The 19,716-nt window shown below is 51.0% G+C and overlaps 1 long non-coding RNA gene across 4 annotated transcripts; it reads right to left on the reverse strand.

Moving 5' to 3' along the window:
- Window positions 1-14,430: 14,430 nt before the first annotated feature.
- LOC114109533 (uncharacterized) lies at window positions 14,431-19,716 on the reverse strand. 4 transcript variants are annotated; one of them, XR_009597759.1, is made up of 4 exons: window positions 17,103-19,716; window positions 16,237-16,704; window positions 15,283-15,643; window positions 14,431-14,911 (listed from the first exon to the last, which is right to left on the reverse strand). It is a non-coding gene; the product is annotated as an uncharacterized LOC114109533 (long non-coding RNA). The 4 variants fall into 4 exon arrangements; XR_009597758.1 differs by having other exon boundaries at window positions 14,431-15,643; XR_009597757.1 differs by having other exon boundaries at window positions 16,237-19,716.

Here is a 19,716-nt window from a genome sequence, read left to right on the forward strand (position 1 = left end):
GACAGCCTGTGGCCTCCAGGGACAGACTCCTCCTTCCTGCCCTCCCTTTGCCCACTTCCTCCTGGAGTCCCCCACCGGTCAGCCCTCTGGGAAGTCAGGAGGCTCGGGACCCCAAGAGACAGTTCATGAAGGCCAGCCCCCGAGCTGTGAGCAGGGCAGCCAGGGGAGGGCATTGCTCCAGGAGGGAGAGCCCAGCATGTCGGGCACCTCTGCCCGGCACCTGCCCAGCTCTGTGACCCTGGGTGTTGCCATCTTTGCATCCTACAACTCCTGAAAGATCCTCAAGGTCAGAAACTGGATCTTAATGACAACCCACTCCAGTGTTCTTGCTGGGAAATCCCACAGACAGAGGAGCCTGGCAGGCTACAGTCCACAGGGTCACAAAAGAGTCAGACATGACTTTGAAAGGGGGAAATCAGTGATGTGCACAGAAAGATCCGCAACACCTCTGTTGATAACAGTGAGGATTAGAAATGCCCCGAACAGGGAAGGGGTCCAGCCCAGCAGCTGGAATATGTTGTTATCCAGCCCTGAAAAGGAGTGTCAGTGGCCGTGTTAACACACGCCAGTGAGGTACGGATAACAAATGGCAAAAGGGAAGCCTGCCAAGTACACGGTTCTCAAAAAGTGTAGCTGTGTCTGTACAGAACGGACTTAGGGGCATGTATGTTCACTATATGCTCATAACTGTTAGCTGCTCACTTGTGTCTGTTTCCAACCCCATGGACTGCAGTCCACCAGGCTCCTCTGTCCATGGGATTTTCCCAGGCAAGGGTACTGGAGTGGGTTGCCATGGCCTCCTCCAGGGGATCTTCTGACCTGGGAATCTAACCTGGGTTGCCCGTACTGCAGGCAGATTCTTTACCATCTGAGTCACCAGGGAAGCAAGAAACAGTGGCCAAGTGTCACATCGCCTAATTTAGGAGAAAAAGCAAGCTTCTGAAAGAATTTATCACAGAAGTTAGTGCAAAGTAGCTGGAAGTGTTAGGATGATACACCGTATAAGAAATGGGACTGACGACTTATTTTAGGAGGTTAGCTGGAAAAGCCACTTGGCTTTTGTCAACTGTTCAGCGAACCTCTAATACCCTCGTTGACTCTGAGGCTTTTTTCCAATACCCCTTGATGGGTTTGGGGTGAGGTTTTTTTTTTTCCAATATTCATTTATTTTGGCGGCTCCAGGTCTTAATTGTGGCACATGGGGTCATAGTTGCGGGATGTAGGATCCTAGTTCCTTGACCAGAGATCAAACCCGGACTTCCTGCTTTGGGAGCATGGAGTCTTAGCCACCAGGGAAGTCCCCTGGGGTGAATTTTTGGCCGATACACTGCAAAAAAATCTTCAGACTTTCTGTATGAATCCCCTGGGGATCTTGAAAAAAAAAAAAAAAATGCAGATTCTGAGTCTTTAGGTCTGGGTGGGATCCGAGATTCCTCATTTTGAACAGAGTCCCAGGAGATGCTGCTGTTGCTGGTGCTCACCGCCGACTGGGTAGTCAGGCTTTAAAACAGTGTTTGCTTTAACCTGCTGAAGCAGAGGACCCCAATCTCCGAGATCTAACGCCTGATGATCTGAGGTGGAGCTGATGTAATAATAACAGAAATAAAGCACACGATACATGCAATGCACGTATCACACGAATCATCTTGAAACCATTCACCCTCCCCCACCCCAACCAGGTCCATGGAAAAATTTTCTTCCATGAAACTTGTCCCTGGTGCCCAAATAGTTGGGGACCGCTGTTCTAAAACTTGTATTTTCTGTTGATAAATATACAAATTACATGTCTAGATTCAGATATACCTGCAGCTGAGAATCCAATATCTTCTGGGCCTCTCCATCAGCCCAAAAGAACTGGCTGAATTTTACCTCTTAGAGTAAATATGCCCAAAATGATAGCTTTAATGTTTCTGATACATCACATTTAGAAGGATTTTTCAAACTGCATACAATGGCCATCCTTTCTTTTCCTCAGTTCAGTTCAGCTGCTCAGTCGTGTCCGACTCTTTGCGACCCTATGAATCGCAGCACGCCAGGCCTCCCTGTCCATCACCATCTCCCGGAGTTCACTCAGACTCACGTCCATCGAGTCCGTGATGCCATCCAGCCATCTCATCCTCGGTCGTCCCCTTCTCCTCCTGCTCCCAATCCCTCCCAGCATCAGAGTCTTTTCCAATGAGTTAACTCTTCTCATGAGGTGGCCAAAGTATTGGAGTTTCAGCTTTAGCATCATTCCTTCTAAAGAATTCCCAGCGCTGATCTCCTTCAGAATGGACTGGTTGGATCTCCTTGCAGTCCAAGGGACTCTCAAGAGTCTTCTCCAACACCACAGTTCAAAAGCATCAATTCTTCGGCGCTCAGCCTTCTTCACAGTCCAACTCTCACATCCATACATGACCACAGGAAAAACCATAGCCTTGACTAGACGGACCTTAGTCGGCAAAGTAACGTCTCTGCTTTTGAATATACTATCTAGGTTGGTCATCACTTTTCTTCCCAGGAGTAAGCGGTTTTTAATTTCATGGCTGCTGTCACCATCTGCAGTGATTTTGGAGCCCCCCAAAATAAAGTCTGACACTGTTTCCACTGTTTCCCCATCTCTTTCCCATGAAGTGATGGGACCGGATGCCATGACCTTCGTTTTCTGAATGTTGAGCTTTAAGCCAACTTTTTCGCTCTCCTGTTTCACTTTCCTCAAGAGGCTTTTTAGCTCCTCTTCACTTTCTGCCATAAGGGTGGTGTCATCTGTATATCTGAGGTTATTGATATTTCTCCCGGCACTCTTGATTCCAGCTTGTGCTTCTTCCAGTCCAGCGTTTCTCATGATGTACTCTGCATATAAGTTAAATAAGCAGGGTGACAGTATACAGCCTTGACGTACTCCTTTTCCTATTTGGAACCAGTCTGTTGTTCCATGTCTAGTTCTAACTGTTGCTTTCTGACCTGCATACAGATTTCTCAAGAGGCAGGTTAGGTGGTCTGGTATTCCCATCTCTTTCAGAATTTTCCACAGTTTATTGTGATCCACACAGTCAAAGGCTTGGCATAGTCAATAAAGCAGAAATAGATGTTTTTCTGCAACTCTCTTGCTTTTTCGATGATCCAGCAGATGTTGGCAATTTGATCTCTGGTTCCTCTGCTTTTTCTAAAACCAGCTTGAACATCAGGGAGTTCACGGTTCATGTATTGCTGAAGCCTGGCTTGGAGAATTTTGAGCATTACTTTACTAGCGTGTGAGATGAGTGCAACTGTGCGGTAGTTTGAACATTCTTTGGCATTGCCTTTCTTTGGAATTGGAATGAAAACTGACCTTTTCCAGTCCTGTGGCCACTCCTGAGTTTTCCAAACTTGCTGGCATATTGAGTGCAGCACTTTCACAGCATCATCTTTCAGGATCTGAAAGAGCTCCACTGGAATTCCATCACATCCCCTAGCTTTGTTCGTAGTGATGCTTTCTAAGGCCCACTTGACTTCACTTTCCAGGATGTCTGGCTCTAGATTAGTGATCACATCATCATGATGATCTGAGTCGTGAAGATCTTTTGTGTACAGTTCTCCTGTGTATTCTTGCCAACTCTTCTTAATATCTTCTGCTTCTGTTAGGTCCATACCATTTCTGTCCTTTATCGAGCCCATCTTTGCATGAAATGTTCCCTTGGTATCTCTATTTTCTTGAAGAGATCTCTAGTCTTTCCCATTCTGTTGTTTTCCTCTATTTCTTTGCATTGATCACTGAAGAAGGCTTTCTTATCTCTTCTTGCTATTCTTTGGAACTCTGCATTCCGATGCTTATATCTTTCCTTTTCTACTTTGCTTTTCGCCTCTCTTCTTTTCACAGCTATTTGTAAGGCCTCCCCAGACAGCCATTTTGCTTTTTTGCATTTCTTTTCCATGGGCCTGGTCTTGATCCCTGTCTCCTGTACAATGTCACGAACCTCATTCCATAATTCATCAGGCATTCTATCTATCAGATCTAGGCCCTTAAATCTATTTCTCACTTCCACTGTATAATCATAAGGGATTTGATTTAGGTCATACCTGAATGGTCTAGCAATTTTCCCTACTTTCTTCAATTTAAGTCTGAATTTGGTAATAAGGAGTTCATGATCTGAGCCACAGTCAGCTCCTGGTCTTGTTTTTGTTGACTGTATAGAGCTTCTCCATCTGTGATCATCATCTTGTATTTCTCACACTAGCTTCTATGTGAGAGAGTTAAAATTCTCCATGAGTCTTTTCAGCATCATGGATTCTTCTTGACGACTCTATGGAGGTGACACAAGGCTTTGCTTGTGTAGTTTTCAAATAACATAGTGATCTACTGTGATTCCACTAAACTGTAGCAAAAAGAGACCCTTAAGCAAGGTTAGCGTTTGCTCTTGGTTTCTGTGAGTCCCGCAGCACGAGCTGGGCACCACTCGAGCCCAGCCTTGCTGTAGAGGCACCTCCTGTGGGGGGACGTGCCATCCACGCTCGCTGATGCCATCACACACCCTTCCCTCGGGCATCGTTCCGTCTCCCCTGCGCTGCCCGTGTCCGTCATGTGCAGCTGACCCCTCCATCCGTCCTGTCCTTTCCCTCCCTGCTTCTCTGGTAGCCACTGCCTGCCTTCTGGAACTGCTGATACCAGTACACATCCTCCTTTCAGGCGTAATACATGTTGCGGGTTTTTTTGTTCATTTGTTTTGAGCTTTTTGTTTGTTGATTAGTTTTTTAGATTCCACATATAGTAACATTGTATGGTATGTATCTTTCTCCATGTGACTTATTCCACTTGGCATAGTACGCTGAAGGTCCATCCATGTGGCTGCCTGTGGCAAGATTACATCTTTTTAATGGCTGAGTAGTAGTCCATTGCAAGATACTTACCACATCTTCTTTACCCATTCAGCCTTCCACAGGTATTTACGTATCTCCATATCTTGGCTATTGTAAACGCTGCAGGACAGTGAACATAGGCGTGTACATGGGCGTGTACGTGGGCGTGTACGTGGGCGTGTATGTGTCTTTCTGAACTAGTGTTGTTATTGCAAAAGCAATTCTTAAAGATTTATGGTGTCTTTGTCCTTGCAGATGTTTTGTGAGGATTTAGGAAGAATCACATCAACAGAATTGTTCTCTGGCCCCAGTTACTGACATTGTTTACACTCACACACACACACACACAGCACTCACACAAGAGAGGATCTATGCTCATAGCTCCTGAATTTGCGTGTTCATGAGTATGTACACACACTTACAAAGAGGCAAGAAATGAAATGCAGTCAGCAGTAAACAGACATTTGCCGGGGACGGCTTCTTGGTCATTACTCTCTTCTTTGCAAAAATGCAGCCCTAGTCAGCCCCTCTATTTTCTATACCTTTCATAGTGAATGAACTCTACATTAGCCTCACGGTCCTTCCCTGAAATGTGAGTAGCTCATGAATAAATATCCCATATCTGTTCAATTTTTTTATTCTTCAGGCACCTACCAATTCTTTTGCCATCCCAAACAGATAGATATATAAATATATCAGCATTTGCCTTTCTTGGTCTCTTTTCTCCCACTCCCCTTGTCTTTAAATCCTCAGAACCTCAGTCTTGGCGACACAGACCAAGAAATAGCCAGGTTCATAGACTGTGGAGGGATGGGAACAAAGTTGTCTGCCAAACCATCCACTTTTTCTCATCTTTAGAAAAAGAGGATTTACGGGTCTGGGAACAGATTATATTTAGGGGCTTACAGGCCACTAATATCCTATCCCCGTTTACAAAATTCCTCTCCTGGGTTGAGACTCCTAGAGTCACTGTGACCTCCACAGAGGGTAAATGCCCCCGAGGCGCACTCCCGTTTGCAAAGATCTTAAAAATTCGGAGTTTGGAGCTGTAGGATCTGCTCCAAGCTGCACTCGGTGCATTTCTAGCCTAGGGAAGCGCCTGTCTGTCTAGGATGAAAGGCAGTTTACGTTAGAGAGGGTCTGAGAGGAAAGGGAGTAAAACAAAAGCGAGTCAATTTGCATCCAGATGTTTGCGTTAAATATGTATGGCCTTGGGGTGGGGGAGTCCCTGCCCTGGGCTCGTGGGGCGGGCTCTGGGAGGAGGGGAGGTGGTGGAGGAAAAGGGCCCCCATTCCCGGCGGGCATCTCAGGGTCACCACTGTCCTGTGTCCTGGCGCTGTGCTGTGGTCCAGGGAAGAGCAAGTCCAGGGAACAGACGGATGTGGGAGCTTCCAGCAACAGCCAGGGAACCAGCACCCGATGGGCAGTCTCTAACCGACGAGGCACCCTACTGCTTGAACAAGAAATATCCAGGTGGTGCTCGTGGTAAAGAGCCTGCCTGCCAAAGCAGGAGACTTAAGAGAGTGGGTTTGATCCCTGGGTCGGGAAGACCCCCTGGAGGAGGACGCGGCAAGCCACTCCAGTATTCTTGCCTGGAGAGTCCCCGTGGTTAGAGAAGCCTGGCGGGCTGCAGTCCGTGGGGTCGCAAAGAGTCGGACATGATGGAAGCAACTTGGCACGCACATACGCAACCTGAGCTTAGGGGCCACAGACAAGGCCAGGGCAGGGAAAGGGGTGCAGTGGGAGAGCCCTTTGCAGACGGACGTCTGATGGATGGAAGTGTCAGGGACCCTCGGAGGCGGTTAGAGAAAGTGTCCAGTCTTCCTCGGCCTGTGGAGCCAGCAGCCGGCCGCTTTCCTGAGGGATTCACAAACCGGTGAAGAGGATAAGATCTCCATCCATCCTTGGCTTTGAGGGAAGTCAGGAAGTTGGCAGCCGACAGGGAGCGGCTCCTTTGAGGAGACGGTGGCTCTGGGCCCAACGTGGGCCTCGTTACCCGCAGGAGTCCTTCCCGGAGGAACCCGTTGAGGCTGCGAGTCCCATCAGGAGTGGGTCTCCGAATTGTTGCTCTTGTTCTTTTTGTTGTCGTTGTTGAGAATGAGGGCCTTGCAGTGCCTCTAAACTCACCCCGGCTGAGTGTTCACTTAGCCTCCCTGCAAGGCTGGCTCTCGTCACCCACGTCTGGGCCTGTCCCTGAGTTGTCCTCCACCGGGGAAGCTTGGAAATTTCCACTGCTCCCCTCTCTCTAGTCCAGCCCTGCCAGCACCAGCCAGACTGCCCCGGGGGTGCTGTGCTCTCACACCAGAGTCGGCATCCACCTCGCCTGCGCGTTGCCGTCACCCGGACACCTTTGGAACGTTGGGGTGTCCAGTAAAGTCAGCTTCTGGGGTGGATCCCCGTCTCAGTAGTTTCTAGAACTTCCCAGGGTGGTTCCAGCGGCTGCCAAGTTTGAGAGCGGCTGGCACGGGTGTGGGTGCATCCAGTTGCCTGGACTTGACTCTTGGCTTCGTTGCTTACTGCTCCCTGCGTCAGTTTCCAGGTGTGCAGTGGGGATAAGGGTGCCGACACTGCACACAAGGCTGCAGAGGTGTCTCGGCCGGCAGGTCACCGCGCGGCTGGCGCTGGGGAGCTGGCTGCCCCCGGCAGACCCCTCGCAGTGTTGCTGTGGGTCCCGCGGGACACACAGGCAGGAAGCTGGCCGGAGCCGAGTCTTAAGAGAAGAGGTGTCCGGAATTGCTGCTATTTCTCCTGGAAGCAGGAGGCTCCGCTGAGATGTGCTCCTTGTCTTCAGGTTGTTATCAGATGGAAAAGGAATGTGGCTTGTTTTACATGACTGTGAAGGAACAGGACTTCCCAGGTGGTCCAGTGGCTAAGACCCCACACTCCCAACACGGGGCCTGGGGTTCGAGCCCTGGTCAGAGAACTATGTCTCACATGCCGCAACTAAACAGCGACCAAGACCTGGTGCAGCCGAATAAATAAATGCAAAATCAATAAATATTGAAAAAAAAATCCAGGTACTTGGCTAGAAAGATTTGGGAATGGAAACTTTTCAATAGAGCCACCCAGTGGCAAGACAGACGGTGTCACGCGGAGTGGGCTTCCTGGCTCCATGTGCTCAAGCAGCAGCGGGACATTGTTGGGTGGAAGTGTTATAAGAGGAGTCACGCAGGAACTGAATGGCTCCCACAGGCTTCTTCAGCCCGCGCCCTGCAGGCGCTAAGCACTGCCAAACGTTTATTAAATGTTCTCTTGAAGCAGGCAAGGGTGGTGCGGCTAAAGGTTCTTGCCATAGTGAGTCTAAAGCTGTGCTCAAGAGAGGACCAGGGTCAAATCAGGTGAGCAAAACCTGTTTCCAGGTCGAAAGCAGAGGGATCACTTTGCTGACAAAGGTCCGTCTACTCAAAGCTATGGTTTTTCCTGTAGTCAGGTATGGATGAGAGAGTTGGACTGTAAAGAAGGCTGAGCACCAAACAATTGATGCTTTTGAACTGTGGTGTTGGAGAAGACTCTTGAGAGTCCCTTGGACTGCAAGGAGATCCAACCCATCCATCCTAAAGGAAATCAACCCTGAATATTCATTGGAAGGACTGATGTTGAAGCTGAAGCATCAGTATTTTGGTCACCTGATTTGAAGAGCCGACCTCATTAGAAAAGACCCTGATGCTGGGAAAGACTGAAGGCAGGAAGAGAAGGGGACAACAGAGGATGAGATGGTTGGATGGCATCACCGACTCAATGGACATGAGCTTGAGTAAACTCCAGGAGATAGAGGACAGGGCAGCCTGGCCTGCTGCAGTCCATGGGGTTGCAAAGGGTCGGACATGACCTTGTGGCTGAACAACAAGAAGTCTAAAGGGTGAACTTAGGCTGAGTGGGAGATGCTCCCCATAGGCCTGGAGCAGCTGACGAAGAAGCCAGCCGCGGAGTGGGTCTGGAGCTCGTGCTGTGGTTAGTGGGTGGGATGATCAGAGCCCCTTTTATCTTGAGCTCTGGACACAGGAGAGAGGAGTGGGTCGGCTTTGTTTAAGGCAGAAGGTGAGAGAAGTAGACGCTCCCGACATCTGAGGCTCTCCCACCCCCGATGCCCGTGGACCGTTCCTCCATTTATACCGTTCACTCAGCCTGGCTTCCCTTCTCTCCTCCCAGGCCCCAGCCTCTTGGGGAGAGCTCTAGGAAGCCTGTTTTACTTGCCTTTTCATTCTAGGCGTGGGCTGGGTGGGGAACAGCTCTGCTTGTGACACTGTTCCAGGAGAAATGGAACTGTGCGTCCCTAGTAATGTCAGCTCTTCCTGGCCCTGTGTTTAGCCTGGCCTCCCTTGCTGTGCATTCGGCAGGTGCTGTCTGCACAAGCTCCGGTCCTCCCCACGCCACCCCCCTCTCCTCCCCTCCTCCATCAGGGCTCTCTCCTTGCACACGGCCACACCCGGGCCTTATCTTGCCTCCTGTGAGCTCGTCATCTCTGAAATGCCCTCTAGAGCTGTCCTTCCATCGCCTGGTTCCCGCCTTCCCACCAAGCCTGTTCTGCGCCCTCCTGGTGGCCCCTGAGCCCTCCCAGCTTTGTGCGTCTTGGACTCTTCTGGCCGCATGTTGCCTCCTTCCCCGTGGTGTTTTGGAGTCCATGTTAGCTGTTTTGGCAAAGTCCTCAAAAGTTTTGGATTCCCTTTCCCTTGTGACCTTCTGCCGCGTCTTTCTGCCCTCTCGTCCCCTCCCGACCCCCCTCTGCTCGGTTCTGTTGAAGGGACTGGGGCGCCCGCAGTAATCGGAGCCCCCGCAGTCCTGCCGTCGGGCTCTGCCGCGCCCGTGGCCGTCTTCCTGAGCCCCATTTTTAGCTCGCTATCAGATTCCCGCGACAGCTGCCCACATCGTTTCCACTCTGCTCAGGCCCGAGCTGGCCCTGCTGCCTCCTGGCTGGGAGTGGGCGTGCCCCCGGGGCTGGCTGAGAAGGGCAGCCCCCGGCGCTGGCGCTGCGGGGACCCTCTCTTTCTCGCTTCCGCCCTCCCTTCCGCCTCCTCCTTCCCTCTCCTCCTGTCTTGGGGAAGGGATGGCCCTTACTCTTTCCTAGCCCAGGCCTCCCCCTCGGTCCCCGTCCCGTGACCTCGCTCAGTTGCTGCGGCTCCTGGCCGTCGCCCGCTTGCTCCGACCCTGACACTCACTGTCATCTCCACCTTAGAAGCAAGCGGGGCCACAGCCCTCGCTCTGTGCTCCCTCGCTCCCTCCTCTCTCCCTCGCTCTGTGCTCCGTCGCTCCCTCCTCTCTCCCTTGCTCTGTGCTCCCTCGCTCCCTCCTCTCTCCTCTTCCTCTTTCTCTAATGGCCCTCCTTCCTCCCTGGTCCCCGGGACCAGCCCTGCCGCCCTGAGACGTGGTTTGCGGTCTCCCTCTGCCCCGAGAGGCGGCCTCGTGGGCTGGCTAAAGTGGGACCCTGGAGCCAGCCTCTCGGGGCTTTCTGTCCGGCTTTGCCCCGTGTGCGTTATGTCATCTTGACCCTCACTCGACTCGTTATTAATCTTTACAAGGTTCCGCTTCCATCTCTGGAAAATGGAGGCGCCTGATTCACTGGGCACTGTGAGTCTTGAATGATTCTATTTTTCAAAAGTGCCTGACACACCGTTGGTACAAAATAAAAACTATTCCCGTGCATCCCTGGTGTAGCCCACGCCGAGTCCTTCCTGTGGCCGGTGCTTGCTCTGTCCGTCTGCCTGGAGCCCCTCCGTCCCCCTTCATGGCCTGGTCACGTCCTTCCTGTCCGTCTGCTGGGCCCAAGGCCTCCAGGCTGCTTTCTCTCTGAACCTCCTTTCCCTGCTGGAGTGGGCGCTTCAGCCTCCCCGGCATCCGGCTTTGTTGGGACCATTTGTACGTGTTTGTCAGGTCTCACAAAATCAGGAGCCTCTGCGGGCAGGGATACTGAATTTACCTTTGGCTCCTGCTAGGGGCTTCCCAGGTGGCGCTAGTTGGCGCCTGCCAACACAGGAGATGTAAGAGAGGTGGGTTCGATGCCAGGGAGCATATCTCCTGAACCTGCTCCAGCGTCCTTGCCTGGAGAATCCCATGGACGGAGGAGCCTGGCGGGCTGCACGATCACGGGTCGTGAAGAGTCGGACACGACTGGAGCGATGTTGCACACACACAGGGTACATATTGGAGCACCTTACAGGTAATGGTTATTCAGTAAATGTTAAATTTAGAAGAATTTTTAAAAATTTTCCTTTTGGCTGTGCCGTGGGGGCATGTGGGATCTTAGTTCCTCTACCAGGGATTAAGCCCTCGCCCTCTGTGTTGGAAGTGTGGAGTCTCAACCACTGGACCATCAAGGAAAGCCCTAGAAGAATTTTTAAAGATGTGCTCGCTGGTAGGTGTATCCTTGGGCGTCCCTGGTGGCTCAGCTGGTGGGTTCAATCCCTGAGCTGGGTAGATCCCCTGGAGAAGGGAAAGGCTACCCACTCCAGTATTCTGGCCTAGAGAGGTCCCTGGACTGTATAGTCCATGGGGTTGCAAAGAGCCAGACACAACTGAGTGACCTTCACTACTACTGCTAGGTATATCCTTATAACCTTAAAAAAAAAAAAAAAAGCTGATTTCTTTCTCACCCAGAATATACTCCCTGACCTTGTAGAATTTCCAGTGTAAACACCCAGAGAAACCCTCCTAATGAAAACCATCAGCAGGTCTGGCCAGATGTTTGTGGTCCTTACGCTAGCCCCGGGGGAAATGATCTGCCTTCAGGTTACTAAGGTTTTGTTTTCCCAAGTAATTAGGATATTCCCCCACTTGATAGAATCAATCAGATGTCTCATGTGGAAGAGGAAATGGTCAGACTAGCTGATATCTAAGATTCCTTTCAGCTTGAATGGAACCATAACTCTGTGATCACATGCTGGGCATGTGACATAGTTAAGACTCTCACATCTAGAAGTGATCAAGGGATGCATCTCATGTCTGTCCTGGAATGAAAGTTCCTTGGGGAGGGCTGTATGCTGCAGGTGTGTTAATGAATTGATCTGTTCTCGCAATCCATATTTATCGTGCACGGATTCTGTGTGCCTGGTTTGGGGTTAGGTGCCAGGAAGAGTGCTGACCCAAGCCCCCGGCTCATCAGAGGGCTGGCAGCTCTTCTTGAGAAAGGGAGGTGCCCGGAGGTGGGCCAGGCCAGGCTGGACAGCCTGGTGGCTCTCAGAGGGGCTGGCAGAAGCGGGGGTTCTGCAGCAGCACCAGCAGCAGCTGCCCCTCGTGGGCCCTCCTCCATGGTCCCTCCCGCCCTGAGGCTTGTCGCGTTACCCACAGGCAGCCTGAAATGCCTCCTGCCTCACCCGCTCGCTTCCCTTGCTTCATCTTTCAATCTGGAGGATTTACAAAGATTTATGCCATTAAGAGCAAGATCTCAGCAACATGCCGCATGGGGAAAACATGTTTTTCTCCTGCCCGTGGACGTGTTACCGTGTAAGCTCTTCTGGGCAGGGACCCATTTTATGTGTCATCTTCTCCGGGTGAAGCTTCCTTCCCTCTGAGGGCCGAGGTTTCAGAGATTTGGGTCCCTCGTTTCACCCGGGGTCAGCGTTAATTCACACCAGCTCTTGGCTGGTGGTGAGCTGCCTGCATTTTACAGTGGGGCACAGGGACCTGAGTCCTATCTCATTAGTCATTCAGTCGTGTCCGACTCTGTACGACCCCATGGGCTGCAGCCCTCCAGGCTCCTCAGCCATGGGATTCTCCAGGCAAGAATAGCAGAGTGGGTAGCCGTTCCCTTCCCCAGGGGATCTTCCTGACGCAGAGATCGAATCTGGGTCTCCTGCATTGCAGGCAGATTCTTTACCATCTGAGCCACCAGGGAAGCCTGGTGGTGGTTTAGTCGCTAAGTCGTGTCCAACTCTTGGACTCTTGCGATGCCACTGACCGACCCTCAAGGAGACAAAAGGTCGCCTATTACCGAGGGCCAAGCACTCTTGGCCAAGGAATGGCAGGGTTGAAATGAGCTTATTGTCCTCACAGCCCAGAGGCCGAGACTTCAGATTCTTCTGGGTGCTGGAGATTTAGCAAGGGACAGGTGGGCGAGGAGGCTGTCCAGGCTATGTGCCCCCCGCTCATGAGGAATCCAGACTGCCCTGTGGGCAGGGACGTGCCCATAAGGCCATCTGGGACATGTGGCTGGAAGGATACCCGGGGAGTCTTACCCAGCTCGGCTTTGGCAACTTGGGGGAGCTTCTGAGCCCTTTCCTCTCTCCTGCTGGCCATCCCCCTCAGCTGTGGGCCCCTTGTCAGAGTCTGTTGAGGAGATCAGGTTCCCCGCTTAGCTCTAAGCAGAGGGTGGGGAGGGGCTGTGGTCCTGACGGCTTCTGTGCAAGTGTTGGGAGGGGGCAGCGAGTGGGGGGAGAGTGGGAGTGGGGAAAAGAATGGGAGGGGGCAGAGCAGTTGGCGGTGGGGGCAGCGGGCGGGGTGCCCAGCCACCCTGCTTGGTAAGCTTGTTTTCTTTTCTTATTTTTTTTTTCGTGGTCACTTTTGTGCTTCATGTGAGATCTTAGTTCCCTGACCTGGGATGGAACCCATGCCCCCTGCTGGGGAAGAGTAGAGTCTTAACCACTGGACCGCCAGGGACACCCCCCTGTGAGCTTTCACAGATGGAGTTTCTGGCTCTTGGTCAGGGTGATCCCAAGAGGAGGGACCCTGAGGCCGGCATCCTGTCATCCAGTTACTTTGCTTCATCAAAGCATCATCACCGCACCGCCCCCCGCCCCCCAACCAAGGAGATCTTTTCTGTGTTCGTAGTGAATTCGGCTAAACAGTCATCTGAAGCTCACTGCACATGCCAGGCCGCAGTATTCCTGGATAACATCTGGGTGAGATAGGGCCGTTCCCCAAACCTGTGCGTGTTTCCTCTCGTTCTCCTTGGACTGGATCCTCACGCCTCCCGCGCGTGGTGGGCAGGATGGGTATTACTCCCCCTGGTTTAGAGATGACAGATTAGAGGCTCAGGTCTCTTGTCGTGATAGAACTATACAGTGTCACTGGTCCCCCAGACCGTTCACTCTTTTCCATCGCATGGCGTCTGTGAAGTGAGGGCATCGTCAGTGGGCACTTCTGTGTATGTGCCCGCATGCAGATGGAACATCTGGTTTTTACGGAGAACGGTGACAAGCCCAGGTTGTCATGGATGCAGCCTGAGGACTGAGGAGCGAGAGGAGCCTAGGCCCAGCTGAGAGGTCGTGAGCCTCACCCTTGCTCCAGGGGATCATCGCACAGCACAGAGAGCCAGGGCATTTCTCTGATTCCTTAAGGGAGCAGCTGGCCCATGCGTCTTCCCACCCCTGCAACCCTGCAGACTTAATCTGGGGTGTAGACAGGAGCACTGCTTAGCTGAGTGCAACTGCTCTCTATCCTTCGAATCTTTCTTAGCTCGGCCCAGATGATCAACAAGCTTGCAAAGGGAACAGGGCTCTGTTTCACACCTGCTAAGTTTCTGACCAGCCAAAGGAAACAGTACCAACAAGCAAACAGACAGCACCAGCAGCCATTGTCAGCAATTCAGGGTGAGCAGGCTGGCTGCGTCTGGTTGACTGGGAATAGTAACGGATTGAAGTAAAGCAGCGAATTGGGTAGGATAAGTAAATGATCTTATGTTACTTTTCTCGCTGTGGCCATTTTATTAGGTGTAATTTGGATGCTGCCAACCTATGCTCACTAACTATTTCCATGTGCTCACATGAAATTTGAACTCATAAATGTTATGGCCATAGAAATTTCCAATTTGTTTCAATTACTATGTTACATTTCCCTTTTAATGTTATGTGAATTTTTGGACGGAAATAAAAACATAGTCATAATCCTACTACTTGAGGGCAGAAAAGTGATGTTTTCTGCTATCTCTCTCATAAACTAAATATGCACGTAAGACATGTTCTGCTTCTCAACAAAAACATCGGAGACTAAGATTAGCCATGGACCACTCGCAGAGAAAGTCTGGGCTGTCCTGTAAGCTGGCAGGAGGAAGGGGCTGGCCTGTCGACTGTGGCTCCAGGCGGATCCCTGTGAGTCTTGACTGAGACAGATGCTCCTTCTGGATTCAGTTGCGCATCTCCAGGAACTGAAGTGAGCATCGCCAAGACTGTAAGAGACCCAGAGCAGAAGGTGTTTTCATTCGGATCTGCTTCTCATGTATCATCTCAAGAATCTAGGAATCCATCTTCCTACAGGTGAATATCATATTAACCACCCACAAGGCAGGGAACCGGTTGCAACTGCAATGGGCAATTGAAACATTTTGCTTAAAAAAATCGTAGGGGAGGGGGTGATCAGGGCCTGTAGGACCAGCTTGTGTGAAAGAACGAATGGGTGTTAACACACACAAAAGGACAAATTGAAATGGAATGAAGATATTAGCTGCAGGTTTAAGACAGTACAACATCTTGTAGCACCTTGGACACTTAGAGCAGAAAATCAGCACGTTGCTGGCTGATCTTCAGGTTCAGCACTCACATTCCAAAGTGAAAGGCTTCAGAGTATAAACAAATAGTCATTCACGATTCCAAGGCTTCATGGATGAAGGCAGACTTGCTCTCCCAACATTTCAATCGAGTCATTTCCTCTGGGAGAGCACAGCCAGAATCATCTAGTAAAAGAAAATGAGAGAAGTTGCCTTTAAGGCTAATGTACATTTTAAATGAAATGGTTAGTGATCAGTACCCTTTCAATCAGAAATGTCGATAAGTAGGGATGTTCATCTGTGGCAGGGACTTCGCTGGTGGTCCAGTGGTTAAGACTCTGTGCTTCCGCTGTAGGGGGCAGGGGTTCGATCTTCGGTCGGGGAACTAAGATCCCACGTGCCATAGGGTGTGACCTAGGGGAAAAAAAAGACAAAACAAATAATCACAAAGTTTTTTGTTTGTTTGTTTTTTACTGAACAAAGCAAAATAAACAGCAACTAACATTCGCTGACTCCCTACTATGTCCCTGGGTACTTTATTTTACAAGAGCCGCGTGGTAGATTTTGTATCCACTTCACATATGAGGACCCTGAGGCTGAGTGGCTGAGAACTTACCTTGGCAAGTCTCAGAGAGAGTAACAGGCAAGACGATCTGGTTTCAAAGCCACATTTCTTGGGCTCAGCTCTGCCTCTGTGAAGTATTTACTCAGAAAATTCTCCTGCAGGCTCCCTCCAGGCTCCATAAACGTTTAACTCCATCGTCTGTACTTTCTACAAGCACACCTATGCGTGTGTATTCACATATATACGCTTTCTATCTATCAGAGTAGATCTGTCTGAGTCTTTCTAGGGGCGTTTTCTTAATGGAGATGTCAAATTCTTCGGTTCTGAAACTGGATTTTGTCAGTTAAATGTTATCTGGGGCAGTGACTCCTGCTAACCAAACCGACTAAGGAAACAAGCATTGCTTTGCCAATTACATGTGAGCAGAAGTGATCAAACTCACCACGTTTCCTCCTGGCCTTGGTGGTGGCTGTGGAAGCATGTGTTGCGTGAAGCCTCTGTCAGTCTGTTCCAGAGACTGTACTGAGCCCACCTGCGCTGGGCAGTAGTACATAAAAAGTAAATGTCGCTCAGTCGTGTCTGACTCTTCGCAACCCCATGGACTGCAGCCTACCAGGCTCCTCCGTCCATGGGATTTTCCAGGCAAGAGTACTGGAGTGGGGTGCCATCGCCTTCTCCGCTGCGCTGGGCGGGAGTAAATAAAAAGTAAATGTCGCTCAGTTGTGTCTGACTCTTTGCGACCCCATGGACTGTAGCCTACCAGGTTCCTTTGTCCATGGGGTTTTCCAGGCAAGAATACTGGAGTGGGTTGCCATTTCCTTCTCCAGGAGATCTTCCCAACCCAGGGGTCGAACCCAGGTCTCCCGCGTTGTAGGCAGACACTTCACCACCTGAGTCGCCGGGGAAGTCCCTGGGCAGAAGAGGGAGAGGGAAATAAGCTTGCTGTTCATCAACAGAGGTGGTGGCAATGCTTGTATGCATATAGCCCAGCCTCTCCTGACTGATAAAACGGACTGGCCAGTTCCTCTTATACAGCAATGGCTAAAATCCAGTTCCAGTGAATGAGGGCTGTGCTTGAGCCCGAATAATGTTTTTAAGGTAACCTCCATGAAAATCTCAGTGACCTGAGAATCAAAATGCAACTAGCTTTTGCACTTAGCCCTCTCTTCCATGTGCTGGTCCAGACCACTTTCGTTTTTGTATCATTGCAACCATCTGGTTGTGCTTTCTCCTAAGTCTGCCTTTGCCACCCAGCCCCTTTCCCTAACCCAGTCCTGGGGTGTACCCTTTACAAAATGGAATTCTTACTGTTTCCTAAACAGATGCTTTAGTTAACAATATATGGGAGTCATCTTTCTATGTTGGTAAAATTAGTAGTGATTTCACACTGAAGGAACGTGGCTTGAGCATCTGAATCCAGGGCCTTTCCTCCTGGTGGGCTGTTCCTGGTGCTACACCAGAGAGAAGGCAGGTGGTGACTTGGTTCACAGAGAGTTAGAACAGGAGGACCAGAATCTCTGCAAGGAGCACTTCCCTCAGGCAGTGGCGCCCTGATGGTTGGCAGGCGCCCTCCCCATGCCGAGTCCCTTGTGCTTCTGCTGTATCTAATGCTTGCTTAACCAGAAAAGGTGTTCTGGTTAACTGGTATTTCACCGTACACTCTATTTTCTATTAAGATCATACTTGGCATTTCTAAGAAGCTTTCGCTTATCAAAAAACCAAATTAAAAAATAATTGCTTTAATAGTTGAAAATATAGCTAGAAACTTATAGGCACCATGATTGTTTTTTACTGCAGGATTTTCAATAATAAAGGTATTTCACAGATATATTTTCTTATTGGAAACATAAAACCATGGGCTGTTTAATCAAAGCTGACAAAAGCAATTCTGCATATCATGGAGGAATGCCAATATGGCATACAAGATAGAACAAAAAATCCATGCATTCATACGTCAGCAAAATAAATCACAGCCAAGTCCACGGCCACCAGCGGTAAGGACAGGGGCACGGTGGTGCCGGTCTAGGGCCCCTTAAGCCAAGGGTGTCTGTGACCACCCCCCCCTCAGCCTTTTCTCCTCCTCCCGTGGTGCCAGTCTCTGTAGTCATCAAGTCGAAAGCAAGCATGATAGGTGCAGTTCTGATCGTGTGCCCATAATTACTGACTCATTTCTTTCAGGAAGTCTTTGTGTATCTGGCTGTGTTGGGTCTCAGCCGTGGTGCTTGGGCTTCTGCAGTCACGGGGTGCAGGCTGAGCTTCCCGGCTGCAGGTGGGATCTCAGTTCTTGGAGCAGGACTGAACCTGCCTCCCCTGTCCTGGAAGGTGGGTTCTTAACCACTGGATCATCGGGAAGTCCTGCGCTTCATCTCTTACTCACACTGATGGAAACACGTGCGTGTAGGAGTTGGGTCTGTATAATACAGTCACTACCGCTTCGGCGAATCAACTGGAAAGCCAAGCAGAAGCAGCAAATGAACAAAAAGAACGCGTCTGTGCCCTTCCTCACGTGGAGGGGCAGTCTCTGTTTCAGAGGGGGTCCCTCGAAGAGCAGGCTGCGGGGAAGGCCGTGCCCCGCGTTCACTGGGTCTCGTGACCTGTGGTTCCCACAGCTGGGTGTTGTCCACAGAGGAGGGGGACCTGCCACTTGTTAGAGCGGAATGCTTGCCAGAGGGCATCCTTTCATTGGGAGGTGCTCCTAAAAGGATGCATTCGAATCTTCGAACCCCGTGACGCCCAGTGTCTCATCTGGGAGTGAGTGAGGGCTGGAGGAGAGGGAGGGGCACTGGGGGAGGAAGGCTGAGTGAAGAGAAGTAACTGAAACAGATCCATGCCCCCCGAACTACAGCGCTAGCGAGAGAAATGCCCCCAAAGCGGTAGGAACTTCTTATTTGAGGGAATAGCAGAGTAGTGTAGTGTCAGATAAGCACCAAGAGAAAAAAGTGGAGTTTCCTCGGGAGAGAAGATTTTCCAGAAAGTCCCATAAAATGTGCAAAAGAAAGTTTATTTTTGGCCAAAGTGCAACAGACAACTTTGGCCCATGGCAGATCTTGACATGTTGGAGAGGGTCCCCTCATCCTGAGGGCGCTTTCCAGGCGGCGCTAGTGGTAAAGCACCTGCCTGCCAGTGCAGGAGACACAGAAAACACGGGTTCGAGCCCTGGGTCGGGAAGGTGACCTGGAGATGGAAATGGCAACTCACTCCAGTATTCCTGCCTGGAGGATCCCCATGGACAGGGGAACCTGGCGGGCCACAGTCCATGGGGGTCATCGAGAGTCAGGCACGACCGAGTGACTAACACACTCATTCTGAGGAGCTATGAGAAGCCTCCTGGGCTGATCAGTTGCCACGGCAACCATTAATCTCTCGGCTGAAGTTCTGAGTGATTTGGGATGAAGAATGTTCCCTTGAACACAGCCTACCCCCGGCCCGTCTCCCCCCACACAGCTCCACCATGGCTGCCCAGCACCTCCCGCGGCTCTCAGGACATGGCTGCTGCAAACGTCCAGGAATTCCGGCCCAGGCAGTCCGGCTTGTTGTCGGGAGGCTCTCACAGTCAGCCCAGCAGGTCCGAGGCAAGTTGGTGTGAATGCTGGCACGGCCCGGCTCACCTGTTGTGTGGCTAAGTCACGGGGTTGCTGCTTGTCCTCTTTGGGACCAGGCCAGGCCAGCGTTTGTTCAAGTGAGAATTCAGGCCCTGTGTGTGCAGCGTGGCTGTCTCAATAGAAACGGGAAACAGACTCCGGGAGAAGGAAAGAGAGAGGGAGTGGGCGGTGGGGGGCGAGCCGGAGGCAAGCCGGGGGCGGGCCAGCAGCTGTGTCGTAAGGTGTCTTAGTCAAGGATGGTTCGGTGGCAAGAAACAAGAAGCGACTCAGCCCGGGGTGAAGAAGGGCTTGTTGGACCGTGTCAGGGTCCGGAAGCCGGC

The sequence above is a fragment of the Ovis aries genome, chromosome 20 (genome assembly GCF_016772045.2).
Source record: "Ovis aries strain OAR_USU_Benz2616 breed Rambouillet chromosome 20, ARS-UI_Ramb_v3.0, whole genome shotgun sequence".
Lineage (NCBI taxonomy): Eukaryota > Metazoa > Chordata > Mammalia > Artiodactyla > Bovidae > Ovis > Ovis aries.